Genomic DNA, 17,827 nt, shown 5'->3' with positions numbered 1-17,827 from the left:
CGGTTAAGCGCACTTCGGTCGGTAATGGGAAAGCGAGTTTACGGCACGCTAGCGGTTGGTTGTGAGGAAACGTTTGTGGAAACGGCATTTTGTCGCCTCTATGGACACATTAACGGCGCGGTGCGTTTCATTTTCCATTCGGCGCAGACATACTTGAAAGCAAAGCTTGGGAACTGCGGCTTTAGAGAATGAACCTGCAAGTATGGGTGGCAATTATGTGGCTGAGATTGCTACTTCCCACTCAATTACTTCACACCACCAAGAAGCCGAGACAAGAATGTGTGGCTCATCCAACCCATATTTGGAACCCCAGGAAGGTAAAATTTAGGATCTGCTGGATGTCCTCAGAAGTGGCCAAATAAGGTATTACAGTAATCTTTTCGTAAATCCAACATACAGTACTGTATATGAAAATATGGAAGATGACACTGGACAGTTACACTAAAAGGGGCTGGTGCAGAAATGGGACCTGTTCCTGGAGGTCGGTCATCTTTTCAAGCTTCTATTATGGGAACGTTTATTGTGAATACATTCTTGATATACTGTCTTCCCTCAGATCCAAACATAGAACTCTGTCCATAATGGTAGCAAATTCCTTGTGTGTCCAATCACACTTGGCCAATAAAGAATTCTATTCTATCCTATTCTATTTTCTATATTCTTTATATTATTCTATTTATTTACTTACTTACTTACTTACTTACTTACTTACTTACTTACTTACTTACTTACTTACTTATTTGTATGCTGCCCCTCTCTGTAGACTCGGGGCGGCTAACAACAATAATAAGACAATATAAACAAATCTACGGTAATATTTAAGTTTAAGTTAAATTTAAAAAAACCTAATTTAAGAAACCAATCATACATACAGACATACCAAGCATAAATTTTATAAGCCTAGGGGGAAGGGAATATCTCAATTCCCCCATGCCTGACGACAGAGGTGGGTTTTAAGGAGCTTACAAAAGGCAAGGAGGGTGGGGGCAATTCTGATCTCTGGGGGGAGTTGGTTCCAGAGGGTAGGGGCCACCACAGAGAAGGCTCTTCCCCTGGGTCCCGCCAGACAGCATTGTTTAGTCTATTTTCTATATTCTATTCTATATTCTATTCTATTCTATTCTCCATATTCTATTCTATTTTCTATATTCTATTCTATACTCTATATTCTATTCTATTTTCTATATTCTATTCTATTCTATATTCAATTTTCTATATTCTATTCTATTCTATTTGAAAGTTGATGTACAAGTTGTAGAGGACCAGTAGTAAGAATATATGTTACAGTATTTAAAAATGAAAAGGAATCAGGTAACGTCTTTTTGGCAGGTAAGAATATACGGTATAGTTAGTCCTGGAGTCTGGACTTTTCCTTGTAAATCAGGATGGTTGTAAGTTGAGGCACCCATGTGACATGATTTTGCAACCTTTTTTGTAGTAGTAGTTAATGCCATAGTGGTAAAGAGAATGTGCCAATCATTAAATGAACACCATGGACATTAAGTCAGTGAATGCCTTCCTATGAGCATTTTTTGCTGGAAATTGTCAGATGACCATGAAATGCATCAATTGGCTGTAAAAGAGAGCCAGTTGCTAAGCATCCAAAGTGACCCCACGTAGGGTTGTGTGTCTCTGCTGGTACTCTAGAACTAGCTAATAAGTGCTTTCTGAGGGTCCACTGTAATCTCAAGCCAGTATTAAGTGATTGGTCATTAAGTGAGGGCTATCCGTATTACCGTATCCATAATAAAAACACTGTTCTCTCAACACTGTCAAACTATTTATTAAGTCTGCACTACTATTACTACTAGTTTTTTCCTATCATTCCTATCACCCATTTCTTCCACTTATGACTGTATGACTGTAACTTGTGGCTTGTATCTTTAAGATTTTTATTAATATTGATTGTTTCTTCATTGCTTATTTGACCCCTATGACAATCATTAAGTGTTGTACCTCATAATTCTTGACAAATGTATCTTTTTCTTTTATGTACACTGAGAGCATATGCACCAAAGACAAATTCCTTGTGTGTGCAATCACACTTGGCCAATAAAGAATTCTATTCTATTCTATTCTATTCTAAAAATACATTTTGCTGAAGTATTATTTTGAGAAGATACAGGAATTTTACTGAGACAAAGCCAGCCTTTCATTCTCTCCACTGTTTAAGTAAGGACTGAAAACATTCTACCATTAGAATCTTTATTTCATTTTTTATATTTGTATCCTACTCCTAGAATTATTCGGAATACACTGCATATATTATAAAGTAGGGGTATCAAACTCACAATGACACGTCTGGTATCACGACTTTCCCCCCCACTTCACTAAACCAGGGGTAGCCATGGCTGCGAGTTTCACCCCCATTATAGTCTTTTGTTTAAACAGCACAAATGGAAAAACAGGCCTAATACACCAACATCTTAAATTCTTGAGATATTTGGTTTGCTAAAAACATGTGCGAAGACTACAATAAATATGATTATACAAAATAATGATTAAATTAGTATAATTGATCGAAATACAGTGGTACCTCTACTTAAGAACAATTTGTTCCGTGAACAGGTTCTTAAGTAGAAAGTACAAGAAATTCTTCCCATAGGAATCAATATAAAACCAAATACAGTAATGAGTACAAACCCATTATGAAAGAAATAAAAGTGCAGAATTTGGGTGGGAGGAAGAGGATGAAGAAGAGGAGGACAGTTGCTGCCGAAGGAAGAAGGTGAGGTGAATTTAAAAAAAATCAAATCTTTAAGGCTTAAAAAAAAAAAGACTGAGGCGGCAAGGAGGAGCATCGCCTCCCATACACCCGGCGCAAGGCTGCCTCCCATATACTGCGCCAGAGAGAGAAACCCAGGGGGAATGGCAGGAAACTGGCCAGGCCTTTGTGCCGCTCTCAAATTTCCTGAGAAAGTTTTCCAGGCTCGGGTTCTTAAGTAGAAAAGGTTCTTAAGAAGAGGCAAAAAAATCTTGAACACCCGGTTCTTATGTAGATAAGTTCTTAAGTAGAGGCATTCTTAAGTAGAGGTACCACTGTATCTCCAAAAGAAGAATACAATCAGAATTTCCTAAAGAGCAGGACTACTAATATCTGTATAGGGCAGACCCCGTAATGGTTTATGAATGTGGATCACTCAATAACAACAATATGGGGGATTAAGACTCAAAGGCTAATCACAACAACCTAGTACATGTATTGCATCACGTGTAGAGTAAGTTATAGTAAATATGCTGCTGAAAGTTTTGGGTTGGCGGTTGTTGTTTTTTTGCAAGTTTTAAGACTGGATAAGTTTTTGGAGCTTTATTTTAAGAATTTGTTTCTGGAATTTAAAAAAAATGTTTCCAGGGATGTGTTTATTATGAGTTAAGTTTATTTTGAAGAAAAACTGCAAATCATTTGTAACTTGTCATAATGTGAGCATTACAAAATAATATTACTTTATCTAGTGTCTTAGCAATTTCATACAAAGGAGAGGTATATCACAAGACACTATACTTTACACTTTGTAACTGTGGGACAATGTGCAGAAGAGAAGTTGCTACATTTTTTCCCATCCTGATTTCCTTTCTTCTTAAATCACATGTTTTGTATTGGGGTAACAAATACCCACTAGATACTGGCTATCCTTGAACAACAACAAAAAAAGCATCACAAGTTGAAATGAGAAGCTTTCTTTTCTCTAACAGATGCCAGAACAGCAATAATGTTTTCACCCAAGATTTATAGTTAGTTGGCAAAAACTGTCCCCAGCATGGCAGAAGAGGGCAGTAAGTCAATAAATTTCCATTATCTAAATCATTAGAAGCATCTCTAGTTGGCAGTGTAGAAAAATGCTACTATTGTGAGTACCTCATCTTTTTATACTGTGTCTTTTAAAGATGTGCTAAATTACAGTACGTTTTATGGAAATATTTTATGCAAACATTGTTTTGGAGATTTAAACTTGAAAAAAGCATAAATAAGTCATGGTTATCATAAATATAATTTTAGAGCAGAGTAACTACATCGGAGATTGGGGTGAAGGTTTTGTCAATCTGTGAAAATAAAATAAATATAAACAGAGTAGTAGCTCACACTAGCTTATGACTTAATAAACTTGGTTACTCTTAAAGGTGCTACCAGACTTCCAAGTTTATTTCATACAGTGAGGAACAGGGAAAAGAAGAAATTATCTCTTGTGAAAAATTCTTAGCAGCTGAATTATCAACTTTATCCTGAAATCATACCAGAACTGAGTAGCAACCCACAAAGACTGGTAATATTCTAAATTTTAAAAATCAAGTGATGTAAATAGTGCATTGGAACTACTTAAAGCAAAATATATTTTGTAATAATATTTCCATTCACATCTACAATAAGTTATTGTATTTATTTTAAAATGCTATATACCAATCATTTTTATTAATGACCTAGGCAACCCACAAATATATATGATTAAAAACTTTAAAGGTATGAATAAAATGGATACAGGTAGTCCTTGACTTACAACAGTTCATTTAATGACTGTTCAAAGTTACAATGGCACTGAAATAAAGTTACGGCCATTTTTCACACTTTTGCAGCATCCTCATAGTCACATGATCAACATTCAGATGCTTGGCAACTGGTTCATGTTTATGACGGTTGCAGTGTCCTGAGGTCATGAGATCATCTTTTGCCATCTTCTGACAAGCAAAGTCAACAGGGAAGCCAAACTCATTCACTTTATAGCCACCATGTTACTTACTTAACAATTGCAATGATTCACTTAACAACAGTGGCAAGAAAAGTTGTAAAATGGGCAAAAGGCATTTAACAAATGTTTCACTTAGGAACATAAATTTTGGGCTCAATTTTGGTGGTAAGTCAAGGACTACTTGCACTTTAAGGCCTCTGTTAAATTGTAACAAGGGCAGGTACTGCATTGTTCCATAATCAGAGCCTGTAACAAACGTGAAGTTCTTGATTTTGTGCATCTCTCTCTCTCTCTTTCTCTCTCTTTCTCTCTCTTTATATATTTACTCATTTAGTTTATAGAGTGAATGTAAGCCCATCTCAAATGTCAGATTCTGGGCATCTAACAATGTTTTAAAATGAAACATTGTATTTTATAATAAATCAGTAAATAACATATATGGCAGTCAAGATAAAACAAAACACCCAAAATATAATTAACACATGATAAACACTTAGCCACACATTTGGGACAACAGGCCTTATTAAAAGGCCAAGGATTAGAACAAGTGTAAACACTGGGGGAACTGATGTTGCAGATGGAAGGTGCCATAAAAAGGGGGGGGGGCTTTTTTCCTGGGTCCCATATTCATCCTATAATTAAATGTAACACTGCCCTCCCCCCCAAAGTTAATTTGATAATTTAAATGTTAATTATATACAGTATGTCAGTATTTCCCAATCTTAGAAACATAGAAGTCTGACGGCAGAAAAAGACCTCATGGTCCATCTAGTCTGCCCTTATACTATTTCCTGTATTTTATCTTACAATGGATATATGTTTATCCCAGGCATGTTTAAATTCAGTTACTGTGGATTTATCTACCACGTCTGCTGGAAGTTTGTTCCAAGGATCTACTACTCTTTCAGTAAAATAATATTTTCTCATGTTGCTTTTGATCTTTCCCCCAACTAACTTCAGATTGTGTCCCCTTGTTCTTGTGTTCACTTTCCTATTAAAAACACTTCCCTCCTGGACCTTATTTAACCCTTTAATATATTTAAATGTTTCGATCATGTCCCCCCTTTTCCTTCTGTCCTCCAGACTATACAGATTGAGTTCATTAAGTCTTTCCTGATACGTTTTATGCTTAAGACCTTCCACCATTCTTGTAGCCCGTCTTTGGACCCGTTCAATTTTGTCAATATCTTTTTGTAGGTGAGGTCTCCAGAACTGAACACAGTATTCGAAATGTGGTCTCACCAGCATTCTATATAGTGGGATCATAATCTCCCTCTTCCTGCTTGTTATACCTCTAGCTATGCAGCCAAGCATCCTACTTGCTTTCCCTACCGCCTGACTGCACTGTTCACCCATTTTGAGACTGTCAGAAATCACTACCCCTAAATCCTTTTCTTTTGAAGTATTTGCCAACACTGAACTGCCAATACAATACTCAGATTGAGGTATTCCTTTTCCCCAAGTGCATTATTTTACATTTGGAAACATTACTGATATTTAAAGTTCTGCTTAAAGGGTGGACATTTTAAAGGCAATATTTGAAAGGCACAAATTAGAAATAACTATTGGTAGATATGTTTTCTAGTAATAAAAGCCTACTGTAATTGTTTAGTTGCCTTTTAGCATCTTAATTTTAGTTAGTACATGGTCAAATATAGCATCCACATGGAACAATTCCTTTTATAAACTAGATTTATACTTAAAAATTCTTATCTAGATGTCAATCAAAAGTAAGAACATAAATTTTGCCCAACTTCTGAATCTGGATAGATCACAATACACTAAATGTTTTTTAAAAAACAGAGAAACAACAGCCAATAAATGAGACTCAAGACAAAAGAAGAGCAAAATTGCAAACTTCAAAACATCTTACCAACAACTAACATCCCTCAAAGGAGCATCAACCATCCTAGATGAAGGTCTGGGAGAACAGTTAACTTAGAAAGGGCCCTGCCTTATTTTTGGGATAGTAAAAGTGAAGGATTTGGGGGGGGGGTGTCTCTTCAAACGTGCAAAATTCTTTTAAAATCCTTACTATAAAGATAGAGCTAGTATTCCTGGTTATACTCTTTTTCTGGAGTAAGGCTAAAATCAGCTCTGAGAGAAGAGGTATCATATGGACATACAAAGCATGCCCATAAATGCCTGCCTGAACCAGTTGAAGCAAGTGGTCTCCAAGGTCAATCTCATGCAGTATGCATTACAATACAAATTATGGAGGCTGAAGCGAAATACCCTGATTCACTGGCCATTATTTTGGGAGATTTAAGGAAAGAGCTACCAAAATACTTGCAGCATGTCAATTGACCCACTAGAAGCAAGAATATCTTAGAGCAGTGATGGTGAACCTTTTTTTCCCTCGAGTGCGAAAGCGCATGTGCGTGTGTTATTGTGCTTGCATGAGTTACACCACACTCATAATTCAATGCCTGGGGACGGCGAAAATAGCCTCTCCCACCGCCCCAGGAGGCCTGAAACAACCCATTTCCCAATCTCTGGTAGGCCCATTTGTCGTGCTTGGCTTCACTGTGCTTGGCTTCACTGTGACTATGGTGGGAGACGAGGAAAGACCAATATGTTTACTGTGCCTAAAACTGTTGCAGGGGACAGTACGAAGCCAAATAAAGTAAGGCATCGCTTAAACACCCCAGTCATACTTAATTTTGTTAATATTTTTGAGCATTTTATAACTTTGATCCTAATCGGGAGAGGGGTGGACTAAGAATGTGGCAAGAAGCTGGTGCCTGGCCGTTTCTGAGACATTACAACATGTTGTAGTTTCAAACTGGTTTGCATTTTGACAATTGAGATGTTGAGTGCTCATCTAATAATAGCCTCAACCACTCTAATCTAATCAGATCATTAAACTAGGCAAGCAGCAAAGAGAGAGAAAGGAAAGAAACCATGCAGTCTCTCACCAGGTATTTCGTTCTCCATCTCTCTCCCTCCCCCCTCTCTCTCATCACTTTCAGCTACCACCACCTCCCTTAAACTGCCAAGTCAGACGAAAGTATTAACCACAGGTCCCCTTGAGTCTGAGGTCTCGGGCAATTTATCTCCCAAGTCAAAAATGGTGGAATTTCAGCGCGTCTCTGAGCTCTTGCCTGCCCTGCAAAAGGGATGGAACTCCTGAAGAAGGCAGTGCTCAGCATGAACCAATGAGATCTAGCAAAGCGAAGGACCACATTGCCCACTCCATCACAAGAGGAGAATGGCTGTTGCCTCCTAGCTCAGCAGCCAGTTGGAGGTGAGCCAGTGCGATGGCAACAGTAGAGTCTGGCACTCAGGGTGGACAATGTTAGCATGCTCCCAGTTGCACAATGTGCTGCCTCTGTTGGCTTAGGGCAGCTGGTTCAACCCCCTACATATTGCAACCTCTCCCAGCCTTTGTCCGTGCCTCCATGCTGCCAGATTCTACCAAAGCCATCACCATTAGAGATGCAATAGGGATGGGGGCAGCCTGCTAAGCTGGACACTCAAAAATGGTGCAGAGGTACAGGTGAAGGCTGGTAAGGGGGGTGCAACATGGGGGAGGCTCCCCACAGTTCTTCAGGTCATACGGGCTGCAGCTGAGCCCACATCCGTAAGGTTGCGGAGGCAGCGCAGGGCACAGCTGGGAGCATGCTAACCTTGCCCTTCCTGAGTGCCAGACTTTTCTATATAAACTAGGATTGTAAACAGGCCTAGAGAGGTGTGGCGCCTGATTGCTTCTTGAAGTCGTGGCAGCAACTGACTTGATTCTCTAGCCCTTCCTAGGAATTCACCAGGAGGAGAAATTCTTTCAGGCCAGGCAGCATTGTTCATCCTTGAGCATGTCCAGAATGGCACTAGTGCCAAAAGGAAGACATGCCCCACAGGGCCACTCAGAAAGTGTTGGCCTGCCAGCTTTTTTTTTTTGTTGCCAGAACAACGCCAAAATAGGCGTTGATTGCTTACCTGAACGCCTCTTCTCGTACGGTGAGCGGGTACAGCAGTCACATGGGTTGCTCATGTCCAATCCGGTGGAACTGAGCCTAGTATTAAAAAAGCTTGCCGGATCCGCCCCTTCCCCAGAATTCGCGAATCCATAGACTAGGCTCAGTTGTGAAGCTCTGTAGTGTTCAACTCTCATTGTTAGAGGAAGAAAGATATAGAAAGGTAAAGAAGACACATACAAGGGCGGGAAGTGACTGCTGTACCCGCTCACCGTACGAGAAGAGGCGTTCAGGTAAGCAATCAACGCCTATTCTCCGTACTGAAGGAGCGGGTCCAGCAGTCACATGGGACATACCCAATAGATGGTCCCTAGGGAGGGATTAGCTTGCTATCGTGTGAGATAACGGATTGGAGTACCCTTCTGCCGAAGGCAGCGTCCGCTGAAGCGTAAGAATCAATCTTGTAGTGCCTGATGAAGGAATTTGGCGAGGCCCAAGTGGCTGCTTTGCAGACCTCCTCCAACGGGGCTTGAGTCGCCCAAGCGGCCGAGGTGGCTGCGCTCCTGGTGGAATGCGCTGTGATGTTCCTTGGAACTGAGAGGGAGGCCGACTCATAGGCCTTAGATATAGTCCCTCTGATCCAACGGCCTATTACTGTTGAAGACACTTTGGCCCCCATGACTCTGGGATGATAGGCTACAAAAAGTGCTTCTGACCTCCGAAAGGGTCCTGTGCGTTGGATATAGATTCTCAGCGCTCTGGTGAGATCCAGGGTGTGCCATCTAATTGCCAAGGGATGGTCTCGTTGGAGGCAGAAGGAAGGTAGGACAATATCCTGAGATCTGTGGAACATGGAACTGACCTTGGGTAAGAAGGTGGGGTCCAGTCGCAAGACTACCTTGTCCTGATGGAATTGGCAAAGGTCCTGCCTGATTGAGAGGGCAGCCAGCTCCGAAATGCGTCGAGCAGAGGTAATAGCCACCAGGAATGCTACCTTAAAGGATAGGTACCTGAGGGACGCCGATTTTAGGGGTTCGAATGGTGCCTGCGTGAGGGAATGGAGAACCCGTGGCAAATCCCATGATGGGTACCTGTGGACCTTGGAAGGTCTGAGGTTGGCTATGCCCTTGAGGAATTCCTGAACTTCAGGGAAGGATCGGAGAGGCTGTCTGCGGGGACCTCCTAGGACAGATGAAATGGCTGCCAGATGACGCCGGAGGGTGCTGGTGGAAAGCCCTTTATGGAAGCCTTGCATAAGGAAGGAAATTATTCTGTGTATGGGGATGCACAGAGGGGAGAGACCTTCCTGTAGACACCACTGGTGAAACTTGGACCACGTGTGGTCGTAGATTCTATTGGTCGAACCCCTTCTGGCCTTTAAGATGACCTCCACTGAATCGGGGTCATGACCACGCAGCTCTAAATCTCTCCTGATAACAGCCAGGCGGTGAGGTGGAACCACTCCGGGTCTGGATGGAAGGAGGCCCCCTGCCGCAGCATATCCCCCGAAACGGGGAGTCGCCAAGGGTCCTGGACGGACAGCTGTTGGAGATCCGCGAACCAGGGCCGGCGGGGCCAGTGAGGGGCGATTAGGATTACTCGGGCCCTCTCGGTGAGGACCTTGTGAATCACGTCCGGGAGGATTGGAATTGGAGGAAATGCGTAGAGTAGGCCTGGAGGCCATGGACTCCGGAGGGCATTGATTGCTTCCGCTCCCGGGGATGGAAATCTGGAATAGAAGCGAGGGAGTTGGGCGTTCGCATTGGTCGCGAAGAGACCCAGAATTGGTAGGCCGAATCTGAGGGTGATTTGATGGAACAGGTCTTGATGGAGGTTCCACTCTCCTGGGTCTATCGTTGCCCGGGATAGCCAATCCGCCTGGACGTTGAGACTCCCCGAGATGTGATCGGCTAGGAGCGACTGGAGATGTTTTTCCGCCCAAAGGCCCAGCTTGAGGGCCTCCCTCATGAGAGCCTTGGATCTCGTGCCCCCCTGTCTGCAAATGTGGCTTTTCGTGGCAATGTTGTCGGTGAGAATGAGAACGTGCCGGTTGGGAATGCGAGGAGAGAAATGCTTCAGAGCCAGGGAAACGGCTCTTAACTCTAGCCAATTGATTGGCCTGGAAGCTTCCTCCGGGGACCACGTGCCCTGGGCTATCATCCCCTGGGCGTGGGCGCCCCATCCCGATAGACTGGCATCTGTGGTGATGACAAATTGATCCGGGCACCTGAACGGGGATCCTCTGTCCATGGCCGGAGACTTCCACCACTTGAAGGATCTGCGAACACTCAGTGGGATGACAATGCGTCGATTTGAGTTGCTGTGCCCTGATCTCTGAAAAGGTAACAGGAGCCACTGGAGTTCCCTAGCATGAAGGCGAGCCCAGGGAATGATGCCTATGCATGACACCATCTTCCCCAAAAGGGAAGATAGAGTGACTATGGAAACTGAAGAATTAGATAAAATGTTAGAAATTAACTCCACTATACTGAGTTTTCTCTCGGGAGAGAGAAAAACCTGGGAGGATTCTGAATCAATAATGGATCCCAGGTGAGAAATGGATGTGGAGGGTTGGAGGTGGCTCTTATCAAAGTTGATGGAAAATCCATGGTCCTGAAGGACTGACATGGTGACAGAAAGGTCTGTTTTCACTTTCTCTAGGGAGTTCCCATGAATTAAAATATCATCAAGATAACATAAAATGTGGATGGGAAACGCCCTGATATAGGCCGCCAGGGACCCCAAGAGCTTTGTAAAGACCCGAGGGGCCGAGGAAAGGCCAAATGGCATCGCCCTATACTGGAAATGCCTGCCTTGAAAGGAAAAACGTAAAAATTTTCTGTGGCATTTGGCTATAGGAATGTGAAGGTAGGCCTCAGTGAGGTCTAAGGAGACCATGAAATCTCCCGAGTGAATGGCGGCCAAAATAGAAGACAAGGAGTGCATCTTAAACTTCCTATATTTGATGAATAAATTTAGTTTCTTTAAATCCAAAATAGCTCTCCAACCTCCGGAGGACTTTGGAACCATAAATAGGATGGAGTAAAAACCTAGGCCCTTCTGACCGGAAGGGACCGGTTGAATGGCTCTGATGGACAATAGATGAGAAATGGCCTCCTCCATACGGTTACAATCTGAGGATGACCTGGGAGAAGGGCAGGAAATAAAACGTTTAGGGGGAGGAGAAATAAATTCTAAAAGAAGGCCTGTTTGAACAGTGTCAATGACCCAAGGGTCCTTGGAGGTGAGACGCCAATTAGAGGCGAAATGAGCTAGGCGACCCCCTATGGGAATAGAGGTAGGATTACCATCTAGGTTTTTTTGAAGCCCTGTTAGAGGAAGCTCCCCTTTGGAAGCGAAACCCTCTGCCCCTGGAGTTCCTACCTTGGGAACGAAAGCGGGGGGAATACTGACCTGGAGATCTCTGGTAGGAAGCCGCTTGATCTTGCTGGCGCCCTGGGCGACGAAAGGACTGCGTTTTGGTAGCCTTTTTTGTGGTTGGACCCAAAACTTTCTTCTTGTCCGTGGTTTCCGTGAGGAGTGGATCCAGAAGATCACCGAAGAGAAGGTCGCGCTTTAAGGGACCCTGGGATAACTGCCACTTTTGGCGAACTCCCGCTTGCCAAGGGCGAATCCATAGGAGTCTTCTTGCCGTAGTAGAAGCTGCAATAGACTTAGCAGAAAATCTAGTAGATTGCAAGGTGGCATCAGCCACGTACTGGGCAGCTGCAAAAACCTTGTTGAAGTCTTGTTGACCTCTCAAGTCATCGGGAGGAATATGCTGTTGAAGTTGGCGAAGCCACAGCAGCATGGCTCTGGAGAAAAAGGAAGCCGCTGCAGAGCTTTTAGTGGCCCAGGAATCAGCGGTGAATCCTCTTTTGAGCATTTGCTCAATGCGCTTGTCCTCTGGGCGGAGGACTTCCTCCGCCTCGCCCGGCACAGCCGCTGCCGAGTGAAGAATCTTGACAGGTTCATCCGGTTTGGGAAAGGATAGAAGCTCTTCATAGGAAGAGGAAAGTTTGTACAACTTTCTGTCCTTGGTGGAGGGATTAAGGCCAGAGGCTGGAAATTCCCACTGTTTGAGTAAAGCATCTTTAAACAACTTAGGCATAGGAATTACCTCGTTATCCTCCTGTTCCTCTGTGAAGTAAGGTAAATTCTCCTCCGGGGGATCAGTGGAAGTGGAGGCTTGTTTCTCCTGGGCCGCTAATCCCGTAGAAATTCTAGCTTTGAGGAGGAGAGATTTGAATAATTGAGAAGGAAAAATAGTAATAGGAGGAGGAACCTTTATTTGGGATTCCTCATCATCTGATAGGCCTTGAAAAGCATCCTCATCATCCTCTATATCCTCATATTCATCCTGGGAGGAATCTGAATCATCCTGAATAGGAGCTCTGACCGCTGGGGGAGAACCCAAGGGGCGGGAGGAGCGAGAAGGAGGAAGAGGTAAGGGAAGCTCATTGATGGTGGAGAGTTTGGCATCAATGGCTTTGGACAACACAGCAAAAATAGACTGGAACTCAGGAGGTAAACTGGAAATGTCAGCAGAAATGGCAGAAGAATCCCTAAAGGCCTGGGAGGATCCTGGCTGGGGGGAATCTTCAATAATATCTGGTTCCTCTGGACCTATGCCCCATAGGTTAGGTTGGGGTCTGTCTAGGTTTGGCTCATCCAGAGATAACACAGGGACCCCAGAAGGAGGCAGACTAGAAGCCTCTGGGGGGTCTTGACTACTGATTACTTGGGCCTGCACTTTCAAACGTTTTGCTGATTTGTCATGGATTTTTTGTAGGGCTAGGTCCCTTCTCTTCTCGGCCCTGGTGACCTTGGTCGAGGGGCGGGCCCCTGGAGAAGAGGAGGAAGAGGCCTGGGGGATACTAGTAATCTCATCGCCTGTAGGCCTGGCCTCTCTGGGACCTTTAGTTGTGCCTCTCTTGGGAAAAGTAGCCATAGTCTGACAATTAACAGAAGACAAGGCTGAGCCAATAACTGAATAATAAGGAGAAGAATTTCAAGGACTTCCCAAGAGGAATGGATCCTGCTTCGAGGCCTCGAAGCTGCTGAAACTTGAGGACAATCTGGGCAAACCCAGAGTTCGTGCCCCCAAACCCAGCGGGGCCAGCCTCCCTAAACTTTATAATTAAGTAAACCAAGGCACTCTGGTTGGAGGCTTAGCCGGTGGAGAATTTAGCCTGGGACCCCCAAGGCCCGCTCCGGGATCCACGCGGTGGACTGAGGCCTACACGGCTGGCAGGGGGCCAACACGAGAGGCCTAGATTTAAAAAGGGCGCGAAGGCCTTCGCGCCGAAAAAGATCGCTGCGTAAAATTTCTTAAAGGGGAAGCGATCGACTAAGTCCAGGAGACTAGAAGGCGTCTCACTCCGCAGGAGGTATTTCTTAAGCCCTTAAATATCTTTGTATACAATAAATAATCAATAATTCAATAGGTAAATACTTGCACCAGGACCTCCAGGCCAAAGGATTAGAAGAATCCACAAGCGGCCGCAGGAATCGTAACCGGCAAAACCGCCGGGGGAAAACGAAACCGCAACTTCTCCCAAGGAAAAAAGCCTAGCCGCTTTTTTTCTTTTTTTCTTTTAAACGGCTGGCGCAATTAGTGCAAGTACATAATTAAAGACAATAAATCTTACTACTTTTTGAAGGAAAAGATCGAAGGGAAGGTGTTAGAATGTTGAACGAGCTATCACAATACAACCGCAGGATATGCGAACTGAGCGAATTCTGGGGAAGGGGCGGATCCGGCAAGCTTTTTTAATACTAGGCTCAGTTCCACCGGATTGGACATGAGCAACCCATGTGACTGCTGGACCCGCTCCTTCAGTACGGAGAACATTCTCCAGTTGGCTGGCGAGAAGAAAGCTGCTGCCATCTTCATGCTTTCCCTCTGTTGCCCTTCCCCACCATGGCCGGTGGGCCACAGAAACAGGGTCACCTTCTTGACCGGGGCCTGGGTATGTCCTCAGTGAAGCCAGTCCAGAGGGAGGCCTTTCTCCTGCACGTTCATCTCACGGATGGGACCCAGCTCAGCGCGCCAGCAGGAGTGGAGTATTCCGGCTGCCAATGTGAGAAAGGCCCGTCAGAGGTGAGAAGGGGCATTTTTTGGCGAGGAAGGGCAACAGAGGGAAAGCTGAGATGACCACCACCACCCCATGGATTTGAGGCTACAGTGCCAAAAAATGTGTCAAAAAGTCCCCAAAATTTTCATTATTTCGTTTTGCAGTGACTTGATGAAGGTCATGTGACTGAGTGCGTGTGAGTGATGTCAAGTTGGCCATGCCCCTCAGTCACCTGCCCGCACCCAGCCACACCTACAGAACCGATAGTAAATAATTTAGAATCCACCTCTGAATGTTCTGATCATCCAGGCAAACTGGGGAGTGGGGGGAAGCTTCTGTTTGACATAAGTATGACAATACTCTATTTTTGTGGCAGAATTAGGAGTGTCAGTCTTTCAAGAGATCAATTGTCCTATTAAATTTAATAAGTGCTGCCATCTAGAGATCATTCAGTTTATTTTTCTGCAGTCAAGCTTTGTGTGTACACACATAGAGACACACACTCACACATACTAAATCAAAAGCATATTGCAATCCAAGTGGAAAGGGAGACTAGAAACATCTTTTGGAACACTTCTGGAAACATTTTGCACTCAGAAACAGGGAAAGGCATCACCAGGAACTCTCCTTCAAGCTGCTCTTGGCATTCTGGGAAGCATCCCAGCATACAGAGTTTTGTAAAGAAAGGAGATGAAAAATCCTTTTTTTTTCTCCTACTAGGACTCTCTGCAATGCACCTTCTTGAATAAGAGCAAAGGAAGAGAAAGGACATGGATGCTGCAAGTGCAAGTAGTCCTCGAGATACAGCTATAATGGACCCTGCCCATCGGTCATATGTCACAGTGGCTCTTAGGTGAAGTGTCTCACTTAACAAACTTCCCATTCCTGCTCTCCCCACAATGCAATTGTTAAATGAACATGCGGGTCATAAACTGGAGGTTGCACAGCACAAGGAAAGCTTCCAAAAGCTCAAGAAAGTTTTTCCCAGCACTGTGCAAACCACACTGGAGCAGCTGGCCCCTGACCTGCACTGTGCAATTCCAGAATCTCACCATACAGCAAAGTGATAAAGCAACCGGTGGAAGGCTTCGCTGCTTCGGTGCTCTTCAAAAATTAATCGAGGAGGAGTCTGTGGGACCTGGTGTAGGGGCTTGGATCATTCCTAAAGTCTGCAGAGAACCAGGCCCCGGGGTGGGGGGAGAGAATAGGTGCTGGGAGATGTTACAATATCCCTGCGGTCAGCTGTAAGGGTGAATGAATGTGGTGGTGGTGCTGCAACAACCATAAATTCAAGACTGGGTGGTAAGTAGCTTTTAGGGGGCCTGCTAACGGCAGTAGTTATGAAATAATTTAATAAACTAATGATTTCATACATGAATGGTAGCCTAGCCTGTTAGAAGAGACATTGAGCAGTTAATAAAAATAAGGACTAACTAAAATAATTTGGCTGTTCTGCTTGTCCACCTCTAGGAAAGTGATTGATGCCAGTTTTCCTAATGGTAAGTAACACTGGGTATGATTGGGGAAAATAACAAGAAATCACCCAATTGCTGCCCTGAAACATCCTTTCCCCCCTCCCATTAGTTTGAAGGCACAAATACTTCCTGGGTATATTGCTTAACTATAGATAGCCATCAATCTATGACTGGTTGCTTTGAAATTCCTCCCTGGAACTCCCTGTGGATTCTTTCAAGTGAATTCTGAAGTTCTGATAGTCATCCCTGTACAGTCACATGACTGCACTTTGGACATCTGGCAACAACTCCACATTGACAGCCGTTTGCAGGATCTCAAAACTGACATGAACCTGTTTTTCATCTTTTTGCTGAAAAGAGCATTTACTTTGGTTTGGGGTTTTTTTCAAACCTGGCCCATAATGACCATGGTGTATTTTTAACTATTGTCACAAATATTAGGTTAGTTATGTGGGTGATCCGTTTACACCTGTGGTGGGCAGGCTCCATTATGGTTATAAATTGAGAATTACATGCATATAATACCAGTCTATGGGGGCAGCACTATTTCTGCGGATACACTCTCTTTCTAACTTAGAGGTTGAGAGAAAAATATATTAGCATGGCTATGAAAAAGAGCTCTATGCCTGTTAAAAAATAACTGAACTTTAAGATTTAAAACCTCCTAATAAAATAAACAGGCAACTCCACCAGTTTTGTCAATCTTCTAATCTCCATTGACTTAAATGAGATAGGTTGTGACTAAATTTACATCTATCATGTAGACTTGAACAATTGTAGTCATAGAATTTATATTAACTGAAACATTTTGCTTCCTAACAAAGCTTCCTAACATTGTGGAAAAGGCCTAGCTGTTTTCAACATGCACTTAAAGTGATACAATACACTCTGTTCTCTGTAACTCTATTACAATAGCTAGGAACTCAAAATGCTACTGTTTAATTGGGCCTGCAAGAGCAAAGCATTTTTTTTTAGAGTTAAACATGTATTACTGGGAAGAGAACTCCAAACTTCTATTTTCCCATATGATTAATTAAAGGGAAGATGGATTCATACGTTGTGTCAGTCTGATGCCATTTTACTTGGGGTTTTTGGCCTGCCACACTTTGTTATTTTAAAATGTATTCTTGTTATGGGAATTTGGGAGGGGTCATTGCTTGAGGGATGTCTGCATGTTGCCATAACAAATTCCTTCTACATTGTCAAGGTCATCCATTCTCTTTGCACTCCTGCACCTGCACTGAAGGAGATGGGAATTTCTGCCAAGTTAGCAGATGAAGATTGGTCAATGTGATGGAATTGGGGGTGTGGAGACAAGGGATTGAACTTTCCATTGGGGGGAGAAACCGCTGGGACTTCAGATTCAGGTGTCTCCCAGATGTGCCAACATGGCTCTGCTAATAAATTGGAACTTTGAGAGATACTTTGCCTTGGATTCTGATTTAATTTTTGATGCTATTTGGAACCCTGATACACTGTCCTATTAGGCTTGTTTGATTTTGGCTAGGTCTGGGAGAAATTCATCCACTAATTTGAAAGCTATGGTTAATTCCTTAGTGTAGACCAATTGTTTCTGTGTAGAAACATCAAGACAGAAAAAATAGACTAACACTTGGACTGTACCATTGTCCATTAACCTAGTTGCTCAATAATATCTGGTAATGAAGAAGGATATCAGA

The 17,827-nt window shown here is 43.4% G+C and overlaps 1 protein-coding gene and 1 long non-coding RNA gene across 3 annotated transcripts in view; one reads left to right on the top strand and one right to left on the bottom strand.

The window, feature by feature from the left end:
* The window catches only part of TCF20 (transcription factor 20), a 98,708-nt gene that overhangs the window by 51,502 nt on the left and 29,379 nt on the right, over positions 1–17,827 (bottom strand). The gene's annotated exons all lie outside the window — the stretch shown is intronic.
* On the top strand, positions 14–17,561 carry LOC139169595 (uncharacterized). The gene is made up of 4 exons (XR_011559501.1): positions 14–363; positions 15,394–15,526; positions 16,144–16,172; positions 17,356–17,561. It is a non-coding gene; the product is annotated as an uncharacterized lncRNA (long non-coding RNA).

This window comes from Erythrolamprus reginae, chromosome 6, assembly GCF_031021105.1.
Source record: "Erythrolamprus reginae isolate rEryReg1 chromosome 6, rEryReg1.hap1, whole genome shotgun sequence".
NCBI classification, from domain to species: Eukaryota; Metazoa; Chordata; class Lepidosauria; order Squamata; family Dipsadidae; genus Erythrolamprus; species Erythrolamprus reginae.
This window is presented reverse-complemented; position numbering and strand designations above follow the sequence as displayed.